Here is a 12,042-nt window from a genome sequence, read left to right as displayed (position 1 = left end):
TATTATTAGGGAGACAAAAAGAACAATAAATAGTTATCTCGTACCTTCAATTTGGCTCAGTGAGTACTCACAGCCATATTATGATCCATGTTTAAATTGTGAATAAAAGTAAAAGAGAAGATATTGGGATATTGGTGATGCAGGTGGACATTCACTGATATTTACTACTCGGTTGTTCTGAAGTGTTGTGCTACAGTTCAATAATGAACTGTAAGCTAGGTAGAAAATAAATTATTTTGTAGTCAGAGGTTCTGCTAACTATAACTGAATTTCTTGTTTCCAGACCAAAAAAAACAAGAGGGTGCAAATGATGGTTACAAATTACAAAATGAAATGGTCAAATCTGAAGATAGAACTGTGAACTGTGAAAACATACAGTGTGTATGGTGAAAAATATTTTTCGTGGTCCACTTACACCTAATTCACATGCATGTCTAATGATCTCTCTTAATTCCAAGGTACATAAAAACTTGATATATGATCTGTCATAAAAATTAAGTAATGGATTTTATACCATGTCTTAAAAATGGAGCCTGCAATGGATTCACCTTTTTGAGGCTCCCTGTTCTTAAATGTCTGCCTTAAATACTGGATTCTTTGTATCAACAAGAAAAAGCTGTATCAACAAGAACATCCCAGTCTCTTCATACATGGGATCTTCAGATGTTTGATTTGTTTTAATGGTGATTGGGGGTTGGTGGTTTGCATGTTTAATTAGCCAAAGCTTTAAAGAACCACAATGGAGAAATGCTTCTATCATTGAATTAAAATAGAGGACTGCTAGGCTCATGTGAAAGTCCCAGCAAAGCTCAAAGTTTTCCACAAAGACAAGACGGAAGTCATGTTGCTTTGTCTAAAACAAAATGCAATACACTGTGGAGACGGAACCCCCAATGAGCTTCAGACCTCCCTTTGTCTCCTGCATTAAAATGTGAAATATTATTATGCATATTAATACAGAAGGGTTTTCACTTGACTATGCTTTGCTCAGGCATAATCCGTGGATGCCTGAACTTTTTTCTTTTTTTTTGTAACGTCAATTTCTACGCATTATTAGTTTAGAATAAAATTTGTTCTCTATATAAAAGGTTGCAAGGCCATTCCCCCAAAGATGCAGCAGAGGTAAAAATGATAATTACATTTTTCCTCCTGTGTAATTCTGTGATTATATAGCGCTATTCCCTGGCACTGCAGGCCTGAAATGGTTGTGAGCTGTCAGTTAGTCTCCTGTGTAATCCTTAAAGCAGAAGTACTTAAGTGAGTTTGTTAGTCCAATGTATATATGATATATTAAACCTGGTGCATGCTTGGATCAAATCCCATACTTGCAAAGCTTGTTTATCAGTATTGTTATTAAAACTTTAATAAAAACCCAAGCATTGTTCGAAAGTATACAATAATTAAGTAATTAAACAGGATTAAAACAGGGATTTTCTTTTTGAAGTCACTTTTGGTTTGCAAATTATTTTAATGAAGAAGTCACATTGATAAGTTTGCTACACCTGGCAAGCGCTGAGAGTGAGTATTAAAATCAATCAGGCATTCTCAAGTAGAACTGTTGGAAGTGTATTGTGATTAGTGCTAAGAGGAATATGGAAGGGAGACTACAAAAACATGGATTACAGTAAATAATTAACAATGGAAAACTATTAAATTATATTGCATGAAGAAAAATTCTTCAGAGCTTTCAACCAGAAACTGTCTAAATAAACACAAATAAGCCTGGAGCATAGCAGTTAATCCAGTGGGTACAATTATAAACAATTGCAGTTTAGCACAGCTAATAAAAGAAATAATAGAGCCAGAGTAATTATCTTATTAAATTCCTGCATAAGACTGTTTTTTTCTTTAGTTTTCAACTGTTGCAGGATAAAATAATATCGCTGTACATGTGGTAAAAACGTTATTTTCCATGACTAAGATGATGCAAAGCTTTTATCACAATTAAGAGCACAAAGATTTTTGAAATACATTTCAGCAAATTTAGACTATTGCACTAAATATTTAACACATAGAGCAAAGTTAATTTGAGCACACTGTCTTATAAATGTTTAGTAATAAACTAAATTGAGTTTCACAAAGTTGTTTTGTCACAATATATTGATATGATTCTCATTATACCTACATTCTTAGAGAGGTAATTCGGTTATGTGAGTAACAGTCAGATTGTCTTTAGAATCTGTCAATGGTCTTTTCTCTTTAACAAGGAAATATCTTCTTTTTTACAGAATTAACATTGATTGCAATAAGGAATTGGATTCTTGGACTCAATTTTATTTGCATCACAAGGATTTGTAAAAAATTAGACAAAATTTGGTTACAGAAAAAAAACACTTTTCAACGTTGCAACATTTTGTGACATAAAGTAAGCTATTTTATAACATGGTGAAACCATAGATGAAGTCTTGTGACTGCTATACCAAAAGGGCTGAGGATACTGTCAGAACACTAACTCGCAGCCTTTTCACCCATGTGTTTTAAATAAATGACAAGCTAAACAACATGCAAGAAGGACACTTCACTGCAGAAAAAAAAGAAATGAACAGATTCTGCATAATGAATGAATTTAAGGTACTCCCTTTGTTGTACCATAGGATGAGACATTGTGAATAGTATGCAGTGCCAAATAATGAAAAATTGATTGTGACTGAAGGATGTTTTGCACTTGTCTGTTCTATGGCACTGAGATCTGTTGTACAGTGATTAGTACATTGCTCCGGTGCTCCCGGGAGTTTGAGCCAAACAAAAACATTCCAGACAATGAGGTGTTAGAAAAGGATAACTCAATTAAGCGTTAGGCTTCTCCTTTTGAATGGTGACAATGTGGAATGTGACACTTTGCCATTAGACTTCACAGAAGAGGTGTTACAGGTGCCGCTTCTAAAATGTCCTTTCTAATACTCTGCAAAATGGATTCGTGAACGGGTCTGTATTTGGTCTATGATTGGAGACACCATGCTTACTAAGAAAAAGGCAAAACATTGCTTCTTTAAAGTTTGAGTCAAAACATTAGTAAAGTTTTATTCAAAGGTTTTATCAAAGCTGTATGAAGGGCTGGCGCTTTTACAATGATTCTTAGTCGCTTCCCAGTGGACCTTTTCTTTAATGCAAAGCAGAACCCCAGCTCTGGTAAAAAATGAATCTTAGCTGTTCACCAAAGTACTAATGAAAGGGCCCCAATCAGTCAAAGCTGGGTCATCCAATTTCTTGACACCAACAGTCCCTCCATTAAACTGATGAAGCACAAAATAAAAAGTGATCTGTCAATGGGTCCATCATACTCTGTGACAGGGCATGATGAAGATCTTGCAGCTCTCAAATGAGCCATCTACACTAAAGTACTAAACTAATGACCTGTCTGTAGAAGGACAGTTCATCTGTGACATTGGTTTTGGCCTAAGTGCTACCTGAAAAATTGTTGATCAATCCATTTATCCTGTCCAGCCCATTACAAGCCATCAGATGCTTAGAATAAGTGACACTTGGAGATATTAAAGTAACCAAAGGGTTAGGCCATTTTGGACATCTTCTGCTTTTACTTCTAAATGAATAGAATTAGATATCTCATACAAGAGTTGAGAATGCTGTCTCATAGGACATTTAGTATCATCTATGCAATTATAATAGTCATTATTAGGGGAAATGTACAGATACAATGCTGTAATAAAGCAAGATGTGTGTAATGTGTAAGGCAAATTTGTACTATACAGCAATCTTCAATGCCATTTCTGTGAAATATGTGGAATTATCAAAAGCATTGATCAAAACAGAATTTGAAAAGCTAACATGAATGAAAATGATTTTGTTTTGTATCAATAGTCTGCGCAATGTAAAATTATTGACTTTCTTTAAATAATCTAGTTACCTTTTAAATTGCTATTTATTTTGTTAAATGTACATCTCGTATATTATTCCATAAAATGTAAAAATCGTAAAATGTAAAAATTATGAATAAACATTCAATTTGTCCAACAAAATCTTTCATTAATTTAAAAAAAATCAGCCGTGCTATCATTCCAGGTTTGAAAATCCTGTATCCATCAGTACTTTCTTAAAGCAATTTAAATATCTGATCACACCATAAGTAACACAATACATCTTTTTTGAAAGTGTGCCGCTTAATGTATGTCCAAAATATTCAATGCAGTCAGTGTCACTGTTTTCCATTATAGACAGATTCTCAAGACAGTCTTGGCACTTTTTATGACAGACAATCCAATCTCCAGATGTTAGTGGCAACTTCCCAGGTAGACTTCCAAACAATTTTTTTGGAAACAATGATTAAATAATTTATTCAAAATATTTTCTGCAAAGACTTACTTTTCTTCCCCCAGTGCTAATTATGTACTGTAGTAATTCTGAGCCATTACAGTTGGAACTAGTTTCAGCCTCCACTCTTAATGTACAGTGCATTCATGCAATCATGCAAATTGGACATTTTTTGCCAAAGTGTTGACTGCATCCAGGCTTGGAAAGTAGGCCAGAATTACTTCTGCTTGGTTATACTCAATGAAGCGTAGCTCAGAGTTCTTTTTTTAAGGAGCACACATACTGAACTTGCATGAGGAATGTGAAGGTGGGCAGATGGAGATGAATTTTTACTTCTTAATGATGTTTTTCTTCCATGTGTGTTTGTGGGCACTTTTTGAATCCTGCATATCGTTAAGCCAACATTAAAAAGCAGCTTTGAAATTTCTGTTTTAAGGACGTTATTGTTTTATTCAAAACCTGAATAAAAGACGTTACGCCAAGTTAAAAGGATGTGCTACAATTTTTTAAAATAAAAACATATCTGTAGTATGCAAAGGAACAAGTAATAGCATTATTCCATGCTGAAAAGAGAAGAAAGAAAACACCTCACACCCAAAGAAACAGTGTGTTTTCTTTCTTCTCTTTTCAGCATGGAATAAACCTATTACTTGTTCCTTTGCAGCCTACACATGCTGATGCAGCTACCCACCTGAACTATCTATAGTATGTACGTTTTTCCTTTCCACCACTTCTTTCATCAATGAAGAGTGCATCTGGTTTCCTATTGGGAATTCATTTGTCTTCTGAGATCACCTGCTATTGTGTGAAGTAGATTGAAGGAAATTGAATTTTGATTATTAATCAGAATACATTGAGCTCAGATTTTGGACTGCTATCTTCTTTGGAAATAGTATGCTGTTAAAACAGCTCCCCTTGTATATATTACATGTAATTACAAGTCATGTCAATTATATTTACAACCCCCCAAAAAAAGCTTCACAGCTGTATCATGTTTTGCAATTTTTCTTGTTTCTTTTATTCAGCTTGGACTTAACCTCTGTTGGATCCTTTGCAGGCATGTAGACGTGACTATTTTACTGTACATTCTCACACTTACATGCATTTTGTTTTAGGAATTCAGAAATGCCCCCTTTCTATATCATTTCTCATATCATTTGTATTATGCTGGAAAATTGTATTTGGGTGTAAGCGATATGAAATTATAGCAGACAATTTGGTCTCCTCCCTATCCTGGGACATAGATTTCCTGGGAAGCTCTCTCGGAGGATTTGTCAGGGATAACCCTGCAGTGCGTGCTACATTGGTTTCGTGTTTGGTGATTGGTCAGGCACTATTCCTGGAACAGGGGCAGACTGCATAGCAGGATTACTCATCTCATTCGCTCAATGTGTGGGGATATTAGAGGGCACCTCCACAAAGGAAAAAGATTTGTGTTACTTAGATATTTATGTATTTGCATGTATCTGTATTTGGTATGCACTGAACTTACAGTATATACATATACATGTATGTGAAATACAGGTGATAAAGACTTATATACAGTGCTACAGTATAAATGTTCATCTGCACCACTGATTAATCTTCTAAGCCTACAGTATGTACTAAGAGACCTACACGTTTCTGTAGTTGCCTTGTGTTGGGTCTCTGGTGGACTGCTCAGCTCTAGAACAGTATGATTGCATTTTTATGGTCTTCAGATATTTAATAGCTTCTTCCTGTCATTTTCTGAATGAGTGAATAAGGCTTAGCCCTCTGGGAGCTGGCTCTACTTCTCAAAGTGCAGAAAACGGCAACTATGAGTGTACTTGACTGATTGCCTTGGTCTTAATTGTTCTCTTAATTAGCCACAGCACCACTTGCAGCCAGGGAGATATTTGCAGTACTGGTAAACAGCTCCACCTTGGAGTATTGCTCAGTGCCTCTCGGATACATGACAATAAGCTTTGAACACATTCTGCTCCCCACAGAGACAAAGAGCTGCCAAGTCTTCAGCCCTCCTGTGCGTCTGTTTCCTCCATGTGATCTGTCACCACACAGCACCGGAACGGCCTTTCTGGGACTGCTTCTTAAAGGTGAATAGGCACATTAAACACAGCACTTACAAATGTTTTATTATTAGTAGCATTTGTTTTTTGAGATGTTAACTGATAGAGGTAAGATACTCGAAGTTATTTCAATGTCTTGCTCTCAAATAAGATACAGTCAGATTTTTTTTTCCTGCTTAAGGGTGGTATCTGCGTGGGCTAATGAATTATGGCAAAGGCATGGGAACTATTTTATTTTATTTTTGTCAAAGCACAGCACAGGTTTTCAAGGCTGAGAAACCTGCACTACATCAGCCATTTCCCAGCAGCTGTCTCTCATTACTTTATTTTTCCCTTTGATATTTTTTCCCCTTGTGTTGCTGTTGGTTAAACCTGCAGAGGAAACATTATCCCTTGTTTTATACAATAGGGTTTCTCTTCCAGAAAACAATCATTAGAATTATAAGGCTACAATGCTTTTTTTTCCCGTATTAAAGAGGGCAAAACATACTTAGTTCATGCTGCTACAGGGAAAAAAACGTGAGTTCCACTGGAGAATGATTAGGCATTTGTAGAGTAAAGCAAAACCGTAGTAGACAGAGAATCCGGGTCACACTGCATGTGTGTGTTAGGTAAACATCACAAGTAAAATGTCATACAGGCAACTACATCATAATCTAATTTCCTCTAAGGCTTTTGTGTGGAGTAATACTGTTTACCTTACATAGGTGCTACTGCAGCTTATTATGTGATATGAGAATGCCACCCCTACTGTCATAACTTAGTTTCAGTCATCTGCAAGTGTAGCACTTCTCTGGGTCATGCTCCATCATGTACACGGTGTTGTAGATATATATAACATATTGAAGAGAACAGCCAAAAGCATAGAATGTCTGACTGTGCACATAACGCACAACACCAGAATTAGATAGTGAGGACAAACGGACACAGGTTTAAGAGATGGCTCCGGATTTTGCAGTCTCATTTCTATTATTCCCATCGCTAATTCCAATCATACAGTACATGTTTCATTTCACTTGTTCATACCAGCATGGACATTTTTTATCATGCTTCGCCAATTTCAGAAGAGCCCCTGTTCCCTGGGCAGGTGGATAGGTCAGAAAAGGACTGTTTCTTGTCCTCTTTTTCACAGTCATGCTGCCTCTCCAATTGTGTTGGCCACTTTGAGAGCTCAGTGGACAATTGATAATGTGATGGAGAATGGAAACCAATGGGATGTGAATGAAAGTTTGGTAGTATAGAGATAACTTTGATAGTTACTTGGTACTGAGTGCACTGGCTGTACATTGTGCCCACTAATGTTGTTTTATTGCTTGTGCACACTGCTTTGTATCTGCTCTTTCTCAAAATACTACCAGTGAAATCCATTTACTGCTGCTCAACTACATTTTCTACCCTTTAAATTTTGTTTCTAAATTAAATACACAAGGATATTATGCAGTACTCATTGTATTAATATGAAAGATAAGATCTAACTCAAAATAATGTGAATGGTCATGCATTACATTAAACTCTGACATACAGTAGGTTTTCATTTCAAGTCTGTTTTTTATGGTTTGTACTAGAAAGTAGAAAAAGGCTGAAAAAACCTAGCAGATATCAAGAAAAAAGTCCACCTGAGCTAATAAAACATGAGAGGTGATAAAAATGTTCATATCTCCTCAACTGTCTCCTTATATATGTATTCATCTATATTGTCAGTACCATTAAAAATATTTTCACAAAATACATTTACATTTGCTCTTTTATAATGATCACGACAGTGTTGTTTTCAATATAACATGAGTTGTATATTAACGCATTTACAGTTATTTCTCTACAGATGCAATGTGTTAAGAATCTATTGTACATGTTGTGATATTTCCATTCTGAAGGTTAAAAGTAGACTGCCTTGGGGCCATATTTAATATTTGATAAGCAAAAGAAAGGATGTAAACAACTGTCAATTTCTTGCTTTGCAAAAAAGGTTACAGGACTGACTTGTTGTATTGAGTGTAGCCAAACCTGCTGATGAACAATTTGTCCCCATCTCTTGGCAATGTTGGGATTTCATTGATAAATACTGTATGATTACGTAATGTGAATTTAAACTTCTAAAGGTACATTCTGGATAATTAATATGTAGTGCGTGCAGTATCCTCCTTTTGAACTGTCATGATGAAAACAAGGCCAAGTGAAAGAAAAAATAATGAAGTGTTCTATAAGATTCAGAAATGTTTCCACATTGCAAAAAATTGCCCTGTGTTCACTTAAAAAAAGAGTGGAGCAACCAGGATGTCAGTGCCAACTTAGAACAAAGCAACTGTAGGTAGGCAACCCATATGCAAGGCCAAACAGAATAGTTCAGCATAAATTTGTTTTCCACATATGAGTGTGCCCTCACAGCTATAAAGGGCTATCTACTATAATTTCCTTATAAATGATGGAGAAACGTCTTGGAATTAAAACACAATACACCTTGATCAGCTATAACCAAACGATGAATTTATCACACTGCGAATGAGCAGTCCCATTCAATGTGTAATTATTTAGGCACCATTTTGGGTTAATTATTGTCATTAGCATCATGTGTTCTAAGTGAGTGCATAATTTAAGAAGAGCACAGATGAGCTTTCAGACGAGCAAATCATTTGGTAGTGGAAATTGACGGAAAAACAGCAGGGAAACAGCCAAAATGGGAACAATTATTTTAATGATCTGACAAACGCATATGCTGCAAATTAGATTTAGTTCATAGCTCCCCTACTGGTTGCTGCGTGAAAACATTTAGCGGTGGTTCCTTAACTCTGGAAGCTGCTAACTTATGCACTGTGTTTAAATTAACAAAAAAGAAAAAAAACACATTTCACAAGTTCACATCTTATAGCGTGTGAGAAGTAGGTGAGCTATACAGAAAGTATAGAAAAGATACTACCCAAGCACAATTCTACACATCTTACAGAACAAAATGTTTTAAAAAGACGTAAACTGTTGCAAAAAGCTTTTCTGAAGAGAGAGGCTATTTAGTCATTAAGTGTCCTGTATGATCTGTGGGCCACAAGGTCATGGAGGAAACTGATATGATCTAAAAATAAAATTCAAGTCTAGAAAATCTCACTGATACATTTGTATTTGTAGCACGAAATGAACTGAACTGATGTGCTCAGGCTTCTGTTACCTTACTGCATGACATCACAGCTGGCGAAAGTAGAGTTACAATAACTTTGCTACTGAATAAAACTGAATCAGCACCACAAATTATTTCCAGACTTTCACACACAGTAACTTATTGTTGGGAGGGAATTGTGCATTCAAAATATACTTGTCATCTGTGTTTTGCTTATGGGTATGGAACGTCATACCTCCTGTACCAGCGAATCTGTGAAGAACAGGTTAGCTGTCAAGATTTTTCATCTGCTGGTGGCAAAATCAGCTGGAATTAATCACTTACCAAAGCTGCCAGTCATTTGGCTACTGTCCTCACTGCTGCTTTCTTATCCATAGGTGGTGAAAATGAGGGACAAGAAACTCTAACATCTGGGAAAGGCAGCCCTTTTCTTCCTTATTGGTTCGCAGAGATTTATTTTATTTTTTTTTATTTTTTTATGTGCTGAAAACAGGGTGCGTGATCAAATGCTAAATTATCTGAATCACTTTATTAGCTTCAGAGCACCATTTAGACTTACAGTAGAAGCAAATCTGTTGGACATGCAATCCCGTTTAATTAGAAAACAACTTTGGTAAATTAAGTGATTTTTAAAAAAATGTCAATGCTTTTCTAAAAAAGATAGTTAATTTGTTTTAATTTGCCTAGATAATTACCATGTAAATTAGCATTCCCTCTAGGTTTTCCAGTAGTTAGCAATTTCCACTATTTTACTCAGAGCACAAAAACACAGATGTTATTAAAAATAAAAACAGGAGAGGTCTCACTGGGGTGTTTGTGGCTAGTTATGAAAGTGTTTGCGGATTATTTCTTTCTTTAGAAAAAGAAATGCACTTGTGTGAATGAGTGTAGCAGAACAGTATAAAAATAATTGTGTAACACAGAATTAAACACTGCAAGGGGAACTTTGACATTCTCTCTTCTGTGAAGCACAGCAGCGTGAGGAAAAAGCTTGTTAAAATCCTAATAGTAGCTATCAAAGGATATTGATTATCTTTCCCGCCCTGCATCTGTGACAAACTGAGCATTAATCTCAGTCCTGTGCACAGGGGCTCTTAGGACACATTTCCACCAGGATAAAGACTTCCCTAAGGCAAGAAAAGTGTAAAATAAACAGACCCACGAGCTTTCTCTTAGCCAGTCCAGCATCCCATAATCCACTTTAGTTGTGTAGATCAAACATTCTATTGAGCTGCCTGGAGGCAGCACTGGCACAAGTACTGGCTCTGAAACACCCAGGACGGGCATACTCTCATTCTACTGCCACACTTTATTGGTGTAAATGCTTTATAATTCAGACATTTGCAATACTTCCAATGGAAACAACACGGAATACATGTACTTTCTAATATTCCTATATTTCACTTATTATTTGTTATCACTTGACTGTTTCTTTATGACTTAATAAATGGCTTAATAAACAAGGCTTGAGTTTAAAATATTAGGGAATTTTTATTTGATCATGTAATCATTTTATTTTTATAACTCTTGTCGTTTTAGACTATTATTAATAACCATTAATTAGAGACATAGTATCGTTTGGGAGACGTGCCTTGTAACAATTAACCAAACTTGCCACAAGTACCTGACAAACAAAAGGATGCAGCGAGAGCCATTTTTTTAGTTTTCTTCTTATTTGAGTGCTCTACATAAAGTGATATTTTTATATTGAAACAATTGATATCCCATAGCAAATCACATAGATTTCCTGATAATAATTCTGTATGTTTTCTGATAATTCTATGGCATTTTTAAGAGTATGTGAAAAGGACTTTATTTAGAAATAGTTTGTACTTAAAGTCACTATGAGCAACAAAAGACACTTGTTTTATGGTTAAATATCCATAAAAAAATATCTTCAAGATCTCGTAATGTTTGCCTTTCTAAACTAGTGAAACCTTTCAGATGAGCCAGCACTCATGATTTAAACACGTAATCCCTGTTCAATTCCTGATCTGAACATGAAGCAACACATATCTACTGCTACTGTATGTGGTCATTAAGGCCTGGACTGTCCACTACAGACCCAGTACCACTCCAGTTAAAGATGCTCAAGAGCCAGTAAATACATGTACATGCCTGGCACTAGCTGTGTCCTACAGGCCTACTGTCTCTCAGGTATCTTCCACTCTGCAAAGGTTTAGATAAAGGTTTATTTCCTGTTGAAAAGAAAAGAGACTCGGCATTTCGGCTGTGGAGCCTTCTTCAGGTGTGAAGAAGGCTGAAGACCTGAAGCTGACGCAGCTCCCTATTTGAAGTTCTGTCTCCCAGTCTGCCAGAGTAGAGTAGCTCAGCACACAAGCAGGTGAGCAAAAGGATCAGTCTTGTGACCCAGCAGGTTTGTAGCTCCTTGCCTAAAGTTACTCTACATCACCATTACTGTTTCATCCGTGTTACACAGAGGCAAGAGCTGAAGTGCTCGTCAAAATGCTCCTTACTTTGATCTTGATATAAACGACTGTGAACACAACTTAAAAATCTGAATTATAATAAATATTATGTAACACAAAGCCACACCTCATCTAGTTTTAAACGCCTTGTCTAGCTGTCTCTAGGTTTATTTCTGTCTGAAGGTTTGCT

The 12,042-nt window shown here is 36.0% G+C and overlaps 1 long non-coding RNA gene across 1 annotated transcript in view; it reads left to right on the top strand.

Moving 5' to 3' along the window:
- LOC148646174 (uncharacterized) overlaps positions 1-10,367 on the top strand; it is a 36,559-nt gene extending 26,192 nt beyond the window's left edge. The window contains exons 3-4 of the long non-coding RNA XR_015927908.1: positions 6,240-6,344; positions 9,801-10,367. This is a non-coding gene — a long non-coding RNA (uncharacterized LOC148646174). The remainder of the gene's footprint in view (positions 1-6,239; positions 6,345-9,800) is intronic.
- Positions 10,368-12,042: the final 1,675 nt, after the last annotated feature.

Source organism: Lepisosteus platostomus, chromosome 17 (assembly GCF_059453375.1).
Source record: "Lepisosteus platostomus isolate fLepPlt1 chromosome 17, fLepPlt1.hap1, whole genome shotgun sequence".
Lineage (NCBI taxonomy): Eukaryota > Metazoa > Chordata > Actinopteri > Semionotiformes > Lepisosteidae > Lepisosteus > Lepisosteus platostomus.
This window is presented reverse-complemented; position numbering and strand designations above follow the sequence as displayed.